We start from the raw sequence: 12,500 nt of genomic DNA on the forward strand, positions 1-12,500 counted from the left end.
TACCGCGCGACAAAAATTTTGAGGCACATTCGTGAGCTTCCTGTTAGACCGTTCGGACGTCGTACTAGCAGCTCTCATCACCATGACTGGCCGCGGCAAGGGAGGCAAGGGTCTTGGAAAGGGAGGCGCCAAGCGTCACCGTAAGGTTCTGCGTGATAACATCCAGGGAATCACCAAGCCTGCTATCCGTCGTCTAGCTCGCCGAGGTGGCGTCAAGCGCATCTCTGGTCTCATCTACGAGGAGACTCGTGGGGTGCTCAAGGTGTTCCTTGAGAACGTTATCAGGGATGCTGTCACCTATACCGAGCACGCCAAGCGTAAGACCGTTACTGCCATGGACGTTGTCTACGCCCTCAAGCGTCAGGGCCGTACCCTGTACGGATTTGGTGGTTAAATCGCTCCATTATTGAGATGGTGCCAGCTATTCAGCTTGCATTATCATCATTGAATAACATCATCTCCCGGACCTTTTTAAGGTCCACAAACATGAAAAGAAAGAAGGACCATAGACTACTATTATTACTACTACTTTCTCATAACCATGTTCACTATCACTATCTGAGCTAAGAAAAGAAACCATTATTAATTATAACCATCTTTCTCACTTCATCAGGTCTTCTCCAAGTATTATTATTATTATCATTATTATTATTATTATTATTATTATTATTATTATTATTATTATTATTATTATTATTATTATTATTATTATTATTATTATTATCATTGACTTATTTCAATGATCACGCCCCTCATCGTTCTCAGTTTCTCATAAAACAAAATATACATTGAGATGAAAAAGACGCTCAACATATCACAATAGGCAACACATCTAATCAACTCTCCACTGTGACACACAGCAGGTACATTAGTAGAAATATAGTATACATATTTATTCTCGGTCACTTGCGTGCCTGACTAAATAATAATAATAATAATAACAAATAACTAACTCGAAAATAAATACACTACTTGCTTATTATTGATATACCAGTATAGTCTACACAACTCTCTAGACGTTTGAACGTGTGGCTCCGAAGAGGAGCCGGATTGATGGTGATATTGGCTGAAGGGGAGGGAGGCCCTTTATTTACTTCTTCTCAGTCTTCTTGGGAAGGAGCACGGCCTGAATGTTGGGCAGCACGCCACCCTGTGCAATGGTGACTCCGGAGAGGAGCTTGTTAAGTTCCTCGTCGTTGCGGATGGCCAGCTGCAGGTGACGTGGGATGATGCGAGTCTTCTTGTTGTCACGGGCGGCATTGCCGGCAAGCTCAAGGACTTCAGCAGCCAGGTACTCCATAACTGCCGCAAGGTACACGGGGGCACCAGCACCCACGCGCTCGGCGTAGTTGCCTTTCCTTAGAAGGCGATGAATCCTGCCGACCGGGAACTGGAGTCCAGCACGACTGGAACGGGACTTTGACTTTCCCTTCACCTTTCCTCCCTTGCCGCGTCCAGACATGATAATGGATGTTGTGGTAGTAGTAGTAGTAGTAGTAGTTGTTGTTGTTGGTGATAAATGAGGAGCGCGAGTACTCTAACCTCGTCGGTAGCTCTGCGAGCAAGTAGTGAATTTTGGGAAAAACGGCTATATATACGCGAGATCAGATCGGCCCAGAGCGCGTCTGGACCAATCAGGACGCTCGCTGAGGTGGCGACTCCTGATCCTGAGTAGGCACGCTAATATATATACCACTTTTCAACTGAGAAAACGCACACTCGTTCTCACAGCAGTACGGCGACACTATGCCTCCCAAAGCATCAGGAAAGGCTGCCAAGAAAGCTGGCAAGGCACAGAAGGCCATTGCCAAGGGCGACAAGAAGAAGAAGCGCAGGAGGAAGGAGAGCTACTCCATCTACATCTACAAGGTGCTCAAGCAAGTCCACCCAGACACTGGCGTGTCCTCCAAGGCCATGTCAATCATGAACTCGTTCGTGAATGACATTTTCGAGCGCATCGCTGCCGAGGCATCCCGCCTGGCACACTATAACAAGCGCTCCACCATCACCAGCCGGGAAATCCAGACCGCTGTCCGTCTTCTTCTGCCTGGTGAACTGGCAAAACACGCTGTTTCTGAAGGCACCAAGGCTGTTACCAAGTATACCTCCTCCAAGTAAACAGGCGGCCAGTATACTGCTGCCAGTATAAAATAATACCCGGCTCCATTGGAGCCACACTTGAAAAGGAAAAAAGATACGATATAGACAAATGCATTATTATTATAATTATTGTTATTATTATTAATATTATTATTATTATTATTTTTATTATTATTATTATTATTATTATTATTATTATTATTATCATTATTAATAATATTAATATTGTTGTTTTTATTATGATTATTATTATAATAATTATTGTATCATTATTATTATTATTATTATTATTATTATTATTATTATTATTATTATTATTATGCTTATTATTATCGTGATTATTATTCTGTGGAGATAAAGAAAAGATAAAAAAAAAATAGAGATAAAGAAAGATAAAAATTCTCCCAAGTGAAAGAGATATGGCCATGGAAGAGGGAATAATAATAATAATATAAAAAAAAAAAAAGGGGGGAAGGATATTGAGTTGAAAGTCGATACCTGATACTGAAAGATGGAAAATAAATATTTTCTTCCACAAAACCAAACAGATTGTCTATGAAAATTCTTTAATGAAAGAGATGTTTGGCCCTAAAAAGGGCCTAGATATTGCTGTTATGAAGATCATTCGTGGATGACTTCTTAGGCACGCTCGCCACGGATGCGACGAGCCAGTTGGATGTCCTTTGGCATGATAGTCACGCGCTTGGCATGGATGGCGCACAGGTTGGTATCCTCAAACAGACCCACGAGGTAAGCCTCGGAAGCTTCCTGGAGAGCCATGACAGCAGAGGACTGGAAGCGGAGGTCAGTCTTGAAATCCTGAGCAATTTCACGCACCAGGCGCTGGAAAGGCAGTTTCCTGATAAGCAGCTCAGTGCTCTTCTGATAACGGCGGATCTCACGGAGAGCAACGGTTCCAGGCCTGTAACGGTGGGGTTTCTTGACACCTCCAGTGGCTGGAGCAGACTTGCGAGCTGCCTTTGTAGCAAGCTGCTTGCGGGGCGCCTTGCCACCAGTGGACTTGCGAGCCGTTTGCTTGGTACGTGCCATAGTTGTGGTAACAACAACTCACAACGAACACTCAGCTGAGTCTGCCCGCGCTTCTTTTTTTTTTTTTTTTTTTTTTTTTTTTTTTTTTTTTTTTTTTTTTTTTTTTTTTTTTAAAGATTTATTCAGGAGTACAGACAAGTATATTTCAAGGAAACAAAAAAGCTTATAAATAATATTTACATGACAAATTACTCCCGAAACGGGCCATTGCCGTTGGCGGCCCGTAGCTAAAAACTATGAGGTGAGCCATAGCATGTGTCCCTCTCCTATCTCTAGCTAAGCTAAGTCAGCGTGGTGGCGGGTATTGTTGGATTGTATTCGTGAGAATGTCCATGTGGCTAGAGAAGAGTGTTTTCAGCATTCTCACAGCTGTGCCCCTTGCTTCAATCTCTTGTGGGTTCATGTGGTGTGTAGATAGCTGGTGGCGGAGTTGTTCCGTCTTGTCACATTGCAGCACCCAGTGTAGTAGCGGTTCTTCCTGATGGACCCCACAGTGGGCACACGGCCGTACTTCTTGTTGACGTATTCTCCAGTTGCACACGTATCCGAGTCTTAACCGGTGAAGATGTACTCGTAGTGTCCTCGGCGTACCTCTCGGAATCCTAAGTCTCTTGCCGTCCGTCACTCCTCTGTACCATTGACAGCTCCTGGATCCTTCTGCAGCATACGTCCTGTTTCTGTTTGTCGTAATAGTAGTCTCTCGTCGTCGTGCAGCCATCTTCATTGCCGAGAGTGAAGGCTGGACATGTGTTGCGACTTCAGCAAGGAGCGCCGCTGTCTTCGCTGCCATGTCGGCTGACTCGTTCCCATGAATCCCTACGTGGCTCGGAATCCAATTAATGGTGACAGTTTTCCTTTGACGCTGCAGTTCCCGGATGTTCCTCTTGACGGAGGTAGTGAGCCGAATGTTGTCCTTTAGGTTCCTTGCTTGGAGAGCCTCCATTGCTGACTGTGAGTCGGTGTGTATGATTATGTCGGTGTTGGGTAGTGTAGTAGCGTGAGCCGTGGCTTGCTGTATAGCTACCATCTCTGCCTGCATACTGCTGCAGCCATCAGAAAGTCTTGTTAGGAACTGTTCTCCGTTGTAGATGAAGGCAGCTCCGCTTCTGCCATCTTCGTCCACTGACCCATCAGTGTAGAAAACGGCAGCGTCGTTAATTGTCAGCCTGGCTATCTGGAGCTCGCCGTGTATTCGTCTTCTTACAGTGTCGTCTCTGGGAGCCTCAGGGAGCTTGCAGCTGTAGACCGTATGGTTCTCTGTCCAAGGAGGTGGTTCTGTATAACCTTCGCATGCAGTATCTTCATCCAGTGCTCCGACGTATCTTAGTCCTGAGGATGACAATGCTATGTTGGCCTTGCGAGTCCACCTGGTGGTGTCGAACTGCTCTCCCTGGGCTGCTGCGGTTCTAAGCCTGGATCGTGTCAGTGGGTAACCAGGTGTGGTGAGAAGCTTCGCTGTGGCTACTGCAACATTCTTAGTGATCCTTGCTTCTACGGGCGCTATGCCCGTCTCCACTTGTAGATTACTAAGTTTCGTCCATATAGGAGCTCCAACAATAAGGCGCATGGCCTTATTCTGCTGTACTTGTAAGGCATGTAGTTCTGTGGGATTCAACCCGACCAGAGCAATGGAGGAATAATCGATTAAGGACCGTACTGCATGGACATAGTAAGATCGTAAGACATCATAGTCGGCTCCGGAAGATAGTGCAGTCATGCCTTTCATCGCATTGATCCTTGTGTCCATTCTTTCCTTTAGGTACTCGACCTGGGGCTTGAAGGAGAGTCTGTAGTCGAAGTGGATTCCAAGGCACTGATGTTTCTGGACCCACTCGATGTCAGTGTCCTGGATCCGTAGATTTCCCTCAGGTATCCTCCTCTCCTTGATAAGCATGGCTTTAGTCTTAAGGGGGTTAATCTTGAGGCCGAGTTCTGTACACATCTGCTCGATTTTCAGCAGAGCCACCTGAGCTTTGCGGTGTTTGGCATTCCCTTGTGAAATCAACTGGAGATCGTCGGCATAGCAGAGGAGTTTAACCCCTCTCTCAAAGTCTATGCTGACCAACCTTTCCATGACTAGGTTAAATAGTATTGGGGACAGAATCCCTCCCTGCGGGGTGCCATTTTCTAGAGAGTATTGAAGGGACGTCTTCCCTTGGAATGTGACTCGTAGATGTCTTCCAGTGATATAACCTTGGATCCATTTCAGTAGTCTTCCTTGTACCCCTTTAAGTGCGAGCGTCTCTAGGATGGTCATTGGGTTTACCAACTCAAACGCTTTTTCCAGATCAAGAAAGACTACCACGGAAGGGTGCCCATCTACCGTGCTCAGGAGCCCTGCTAGATTCTCTGTCGTGCCGACACCTCTTCTGTAAGCGAAGAGATGAGGGTGCAGCTGGCCGACCTGGTGTTCCAGCCGTCTTCGGACAAGCTTCTCTGCTGTCTTTCCCAAGCAGCTGAGGAGATGAATAGGCCTCGGGTTGCCGGGGTCCTTTGGTTTAGGAATGGGGGTCACATTGGCAGTTTTCCATGTATCTGGTAACTGGCCTTGTCTCCAGGTGGCGTTTATTAGGGCCAGTAGCATAGTCTTGGCTGCTTCCCCGCTGTTCTTGATCATCAGATATGTCAGCCGGTCGTCTCCCGGTGCTGTGTCCTTTCCTGTCTTCTCAACATAGAGAAGTTCATGGAGAGTGAAGTTGACATCGGAAGGGCTGGGTTGCTGACAAGCTGTTGCTATGGTGTTGCGTCTGGCAAGGAGCCTGTCGTCTTGCCTCCTTCTGGTGTTGGTCGGTAGTTGTGCTGACGACGCGCGATCTCTGAACAGTGTAGCTAGTCTTTCCGCCTCAACTTGTGGGGTTGGGTGGAGGGGAGCTCTTGTTCTTGTTTTTCCGGTGACTCTGCGGATGTGGTCCCATAAACGAGCCAGAGACGTGTGTGCATTTAACTGGGAACACCACTCCAACCATTTCTCGCGTCTTATTTCCTTTAGTCGTCTGTCGGAGCTTCTTACTGCGGCTTGTAAAAGTTCTTTATTGTCTTCAGTCCTTTGCCTCCGAAACCGTTTCCTGGCTGAGTTGACCCTTGCATATAGTTCTTTGACCTCGTCGTCATAAAACCAGTGGTCCTTGTAGTGGCGGTTGCTGTGAGAAGACACTGGGCAAGCTTTGTCCAGTGCCGCATGAAAGGCTTGGACGAGGTTCTTCTCAGCTTCATTTATGTCGTCCGGAGTTATATACGTTTCACTCCAGGTGTCCAGATCTTGTTGGAATGTAGGCCAGTTGATGTGTTTGATGTTCCACTTGGGCGGGGGAAGCGTAAGATACTCCGGGGCAGAATCTTCAAGGGTGATATTAACGGCAAAGTGGTCGCTTGTAAGGGTGGGGTGAACGCTCCACTGAATTTTTGGGTACAGGTCCGTCGATACAAGCGTTAGGTCTAACGTTCCTCCTTGTATATGGGTTGCTTCTGGTCCAGTCGCCAGGGTGACTTCGGGTATGTGTTCGAGCAGGCTGACGATTTGTCTTCCAGCAGCGTTTATCTTCCCCAAGTTCGGGTTAAACTGTGGGTGGTGAGCGTTGAAGTCGCCACCTATCAGGACAGTGTCATAGTAAACTGTGCTTAGCAGCTCGCTAGCGATGAAGTCCGTATTTGCCTTACGGTATACATTGTAGATTGCTAGCTCGTTGTTCCGTGTCGTTACTCGTACTCCCAGTACCTCGTTTCCTTCTCCACAGTCAGGTGTGTCAGCTATTTTGATTGCTGGGAGCGTGTTCTTTACCAGTGTGGCGAGGCCGTTGGTTCCTCCTGTCTGTGGTGTGAGGAAGACTTGGTAACCTGAGAGTCGGAAGATGGTGTTGGGCATTTTAGTTTCTTGTAGGAGAAAAATGTCAACATCCTCTGCCTCTGCTGCTGCCCTGATGTGGTGTGTTTTACTACGCAGCCCACATATGTTCCATTGTATTATCTTAAGGTTGTCCTTTTCTGCCATGTTGGGTGTTATTTCTTTCCAGTAGCTGTTTTGAGATGATGTTCTCTTGCCCCGTCTTGCTGCGGGTGACTGGCGCTTTAGGTGAGGCATGCTGTCCTGCGTAGCTAGGGCTGGCCTGAGCTACAACATGTCGTCTGCCCTCATCGTTCCTTCGTCCCTTTCGGCCGGTTAGTTGCTCGCTTTTTCCTGTAACGCCGCTCTCGTTGCTCAGGGTTTCGTCTCCACTCTTGTCTGCGCTGTTTGTCTCGTCCTCATGGTCTTCATTAGTTGTGTCAATATCTACCTCTTCGGCTTCTGGGTCTTCCTCATCTTCTGTTTCTTGAGTGTCAAGGTGTGTGGTGGTGGTGCTTGCCCGAAAAGTGGCTTCAATTAATGTAGTAATCTGAGTTTTTATGGCATCTCTGTTGGCCTGTGGATGAAGTATGGAGATAAGGCCTTCAAGGAGCGTGTGTAAGCACGCCGGCGTTATCTCAAGCGTTTCACATGTGTCTTTAGCTGTGTGGTTGCTGGCTGTGGTGGTCGTATCTTTTTCAGTTGTCTGCGTAGCGGCTTCTGTTGTATGTAATTCCTTATGCGAAAGTGTTGCTGGCGGTGGCGATACAGGCTGCGAAGTCGTAGTCTGGGGTGCTGGAAAATGCGCCGGGTCATTTAGACTAGGCGCTGGCTGGACTTGAAGGTTTGGAGGTTCGGGTTGATTATGAGGAATGCCCATTTTGTCCCTAATTGCCTTTTTCCTAGCAGGACAGTGCAGGCTCCAGGCAGGATGACTACGTTGACAATTTGGGCACCTGACATCAGCCGAGATGTGATTTTCTCTCTTGTTCCTGAAGCATTCCTCGGATTGGTGGCGGCCGCCACAGACTGCGCACGAGAACGGCCTGGTGCAAGTAGTTTGGTGGTGGCCGAAGTGTTGGCACCTGAAGCACCGAATAGGGTCAGGAGTGTATGGGCGTAATTTGTATTTCCCGTACCACCCTAGGTCGACAGTGCTGTCAGGAAAGGTTCCTGTAGCTTTGATAAGTACCTGTCTGGTTTCTACAGTCCTCTCCAGGTGTCTGTCTTTGAGCGTGAACCGCTCAGCCTCCAAGACTTGCGGATGCTGGGTCAACAGGTGAGGCTCCAGCCCGAGGGGGAACTTCATTACCACCCATCGTTTCTGTCTTTCCTCCGGGTCGAGAGCTTCAATCCGAACCGCCTTGTTGTGGATGGTCTTGGTGTTGCTAAGGAGTGTAGCAGCCTCGTCGGTTAGTGCAGTGATGATCACTTCCCGCTTCACGTTGGGACGTACCTTAAGGCGAAGTGTAGGATGTGCTCGCGCCAAGGCATCTACGACGTCAAATCCTGTCCGGTAGTGTTCGTTTGGAAGCGCTTTGAATTTGCGCCATGGCTGCCCCATCTGATCCGGCTGGATGTTGATGTCTTCTCCTAGGGCAAGCTGCTGTTGTCGTCGCCGCTCCCTTGCTTCCTTTCTGCGGTTCTTCGTACGTTCCTCCCGTCCTGTCTGGAAGTCGTCCTCTTGGTCCTCGGGTTGTGGTCCGTCCCTCGGTCCTGGGTCGTCCTCGCGGTCCTCGTTGGTGGCCATCCTGAAGTCCATGATACCAACCACGTACTCCCTAGAAGCCCCTCTCCGGCTACGCGGGGAGATGCACGCCATTAGTTGCTACCATGGTGTAGGTGTTACGCATCTCAGCTTGTCCAGTTCACCTCTCACCCTAGCTGCACCTCCCTGCTACGCAGGGAGATGCATGTCCTATGGCCTAGCTCTAAGAGCAGCCGCCTAAAGTTCCTATGTACCTAGACCCTTCTGTAGGGACTAGCTCAGGGGAAGAGTTCCCTAACTACCTAAGTGCACTATACCAGGGTCGGGTTTCTGAGGCCTCACTGGCCGACACTCAGGAAACCCCTGGTGGATTGGAGGTTCACAGCCGGGCTACTAATCCGGACAGCTTCACTCCTTTCCAGTGCGAAGGGGAAAAAAGCTGATAGAAGGATAGGTTAGGTCTACCAAGGGGCGGCAAAAGTTGAGGGCGTCCTGTCGGGTTACCTCAGACTTCCAGCAGGCAAGCAACTCAGTAGTTCTCACGACACTTGCCCGTGGGGAAATCTGAAGTAACCCTACTCAACTGCCTTTGTCTATTCAGCATCTTTTTAAATGTGGCCGAAGCCTTGTCAAAGAATTATCGACGAGGAGGGGCGGAGGCAGCCTCTCGTCGTCCAGAACACTCGTGCCTTCCTGTTCACAAGTGTCTCCTGTGCCAGGTAAGTATTGCGACCAGCAGCGGTGGCAGAGGAGGTAGGGCCTTCACGATCCCGGTGTCTCCTGTGCCAGGTAAGTATGATTTCTGGGCGAGCGGGGAGCGGTGTTCAGCAACCCAAGCTTATGGATTCCTGTTGAGGAGGAGCAAGTTCCTCCTGCTGTAGGCGCCCTTAGAGGCAGCGGAGGTGTCGGGAAACGACCTGCCTTGCCACAGGATAGTCTGGTGGTAAAGGTACCCGACCTTGAGACCTCTTGACAGCTGCTACGGCGTCGTCGATGTCTTCTGCCTCTTCTGCGGCGTCTTCTTTCTTGGAAGGAGGAGGAGAGGAGGAGAGATGTTCTCTCTTCGGCGAGCTGCTTTGGTGTTGTCTGTCGCCCGCGCTTCCCACAAAATCCCTTTATATATGAATCGGGTGGGCCCGACGACTCCAACCCTGCCTTGTGATTGGTCAGAAACGTCCAGTGAGGCTCATCGCCCACGCAGTCACCGCATGAAAGATGTGATCATTATTGTTAGTCTAATTCATTTTGTTCTTATTCTTATTCTTATTCTTATTCTTTCTTCCCTCATTCATAACAAATCTTGGAAAATATACAGCAGAACTGACATGTCATTTAAAATTCTAAGACAATTAGCAAGAAAGTTGTGATATTCTTATTTTTTTCATTCTTTTTATTCTATTTTTTTCTTATTCTTGTCATAATTAATATTGTTATCTTTATTATTTTCATTTTTTTTTATTATTCTTCCTTATCTTATTCTTATTTATCCTACTTTTAGAGAGATGAGGCTTGTGCGGTCACCCATCCAAGTTCTGCCCGGACCCCCTGCTTAACCTTGCTGATCCCGCCGTCAGCTGATTGGTCAAGAGCGGAGAACAAGGTGTTGGGAGGGCTTATTTCTCTTATTCTTATTCTTTCCTGTATTGTTGTTGCATTGTTGTGCTGAAAATGTTGGAAAATATGCACTAAAATTAACCCTTCATTCATAATTCTACGACAATTAGCAAGAGAGATATATTATTACTTTTTTCCCTTATTTTTGTTCTTTTTATTCTTAATCTTCTTTTTTTTATTATAGTTGTTATTGTTATTTTATTATTTTCGTTTTTCGTTCATTCTCCTCATTCTTATTGCTATTTTTTTCTATTCTCAGAGAGATGAGGCTTTTGTGGTCACCCATCCAAGTTCTTCCCGGACCCCCTGCTTAACTGCGCTGATCCCGCCGTTAGCTAATTGGCCAAGACCGGAGAACTAGGTGTTGGGAGGCCTTCTTTCTATTATTCTTATTCTTTCTTCCCCCATTCATATCGTTGTATTGGAAATGTTGGAAAATATACAAAAGAATTCACCCTTCTATGACAATTAGGAAGAAAGACATGGGATGCTTTCTTTCTTTTTTTTTATATTCCTTTATTGTAATTTTTCTTATTCTTGTTATAATAATTCTTACTGTTATCTTTATTACTTAAAATTTTCGTTCATTCTCCCTATTCTTATTCTTATTTTTTTTATTTATTTATTTTTTTTCAGACAGATGAGGCTTGTGTAGTCACCCATCCAAGTATTGCCCGAAACCCCTGCGTAATCTCGACGATTTCATTTGACAATACCTATTTACTTATTTATTTATTATTATATTTATTAAAAAAAAAAAAGAAGAAAAGAAGATGAAGAATAAGGTATGTAATCGAAATACTCTCTCTATACTGTAGCAATAGTTTAGCTGGATGTACTTGTATTGTGTCAAAAATACTTGCAATATCTGCAATTGTAACCTGCAGTGTCGGCATAATGCATAATTAAGCAATGAAAAGAAAAATTAATAAAAGAATAAATGAAAAAAAGAAAGAAAAAAAGATACAATTAACAATTAAATATATTAGCTACCCCTCTACGTTTCTTTATCACTGCAGAAAAATGGAAACATTTTAACGTAGACTTGTCAAAATTCAACTGAAATTAAGGGTTAAATAAGGATTGTCACCCCTTCCCCAGAGGATATTCATTGTCTTTTAATATATATATATATATATATATATATATATATATATATATATATATATATATATATATATATATATATATATATATATATATATATATATATATATATATATATATATATATATTCTTTTTATTTAAAGTCTTATTTAGAGAGAGAGAGAGAGAGAGAGAGAGGTAACGTCCTTGAGGATAGCAGCTCGTCTACGCTCCGCTCAGTGATCAGCGTTAGAATGTAATTCCTCATTTCTTTAAAAAAAAAAAAAAAAAAAAAAAAAACAGAAACTTTATTTAGGGGGCTTGCTGGAAACAAACTACAATGGAGGAAAGAACAATATGTCTGCTATATGACCCACCCAGTTAAATTTTCAAGAAGCAAACGCAAGTTGGAAAATACGAGGAAGATAAATTTTCATTTATATACGTTTTATGGTAATTTCTGCCACGCCTTCCTCTATTCATCAAACGTCACTGACACTTATTCCCTTTATTTTTTACTTTACAGAATCTTTTGTAGGGCAAGACTCTAGAGGATATGTGCTTTCATAAATTCTATAATGCTTTGCTTATCATAGAGACATAAAAAAAAAAAATAATAATAATAAAAATAAATAAATTAATTAATTTAAAAAATCAAAATAAATAGATATATAAATTAATTAATCAATCAAATAAATTTCTATGCTTCACCTTTATAGCATTCGTATGAATGTCAAAACAAAACAAAAAATATAAATATAAATAATAATATGAAAAAAAAAAATTACTAAATATATGAAAAATAGCATTACTACTACTACTACTACTACTACTACTACTGCTACTACTACTACTATTTTTTTTTTTTTTTTTATGTAGGAAGGACACTGGCCAAGGGCAACAAAAATGTAATAAAAAAAATGCCCACTGAAATGCCAGTCCCATACAGGGGTCAAAGCAGTGGTCAAAAAATGATGAATAAGTGTCTTGAAACCTCCCTCTTGAAGGAATTCAAGTCATAGGAAGGTGGAAATACGGAAGCAGGCAGGGAGTTCCAGAGTTTACCAGAGAAAGGGATGAATGATTGAGAATACTAGTTAACTCTTGCGTTAGAGAAGTGGA

The sequence above is a fragment of the Scylla paramamosain genome, unplaced genomic scaffold, assembly GCF_035594125.1.
Source record: "Scylla paramamosain isolate STU-SP2022 unplaced genomic scaffold, ASM3559412v1 Contig68, whole genome shotgun sequence".
NCBI lineage: Eukaryota > Metazoa > Arthropoda > Malacostraca > Decapoda > Portunidae > Scylla > Scylla paramamosain.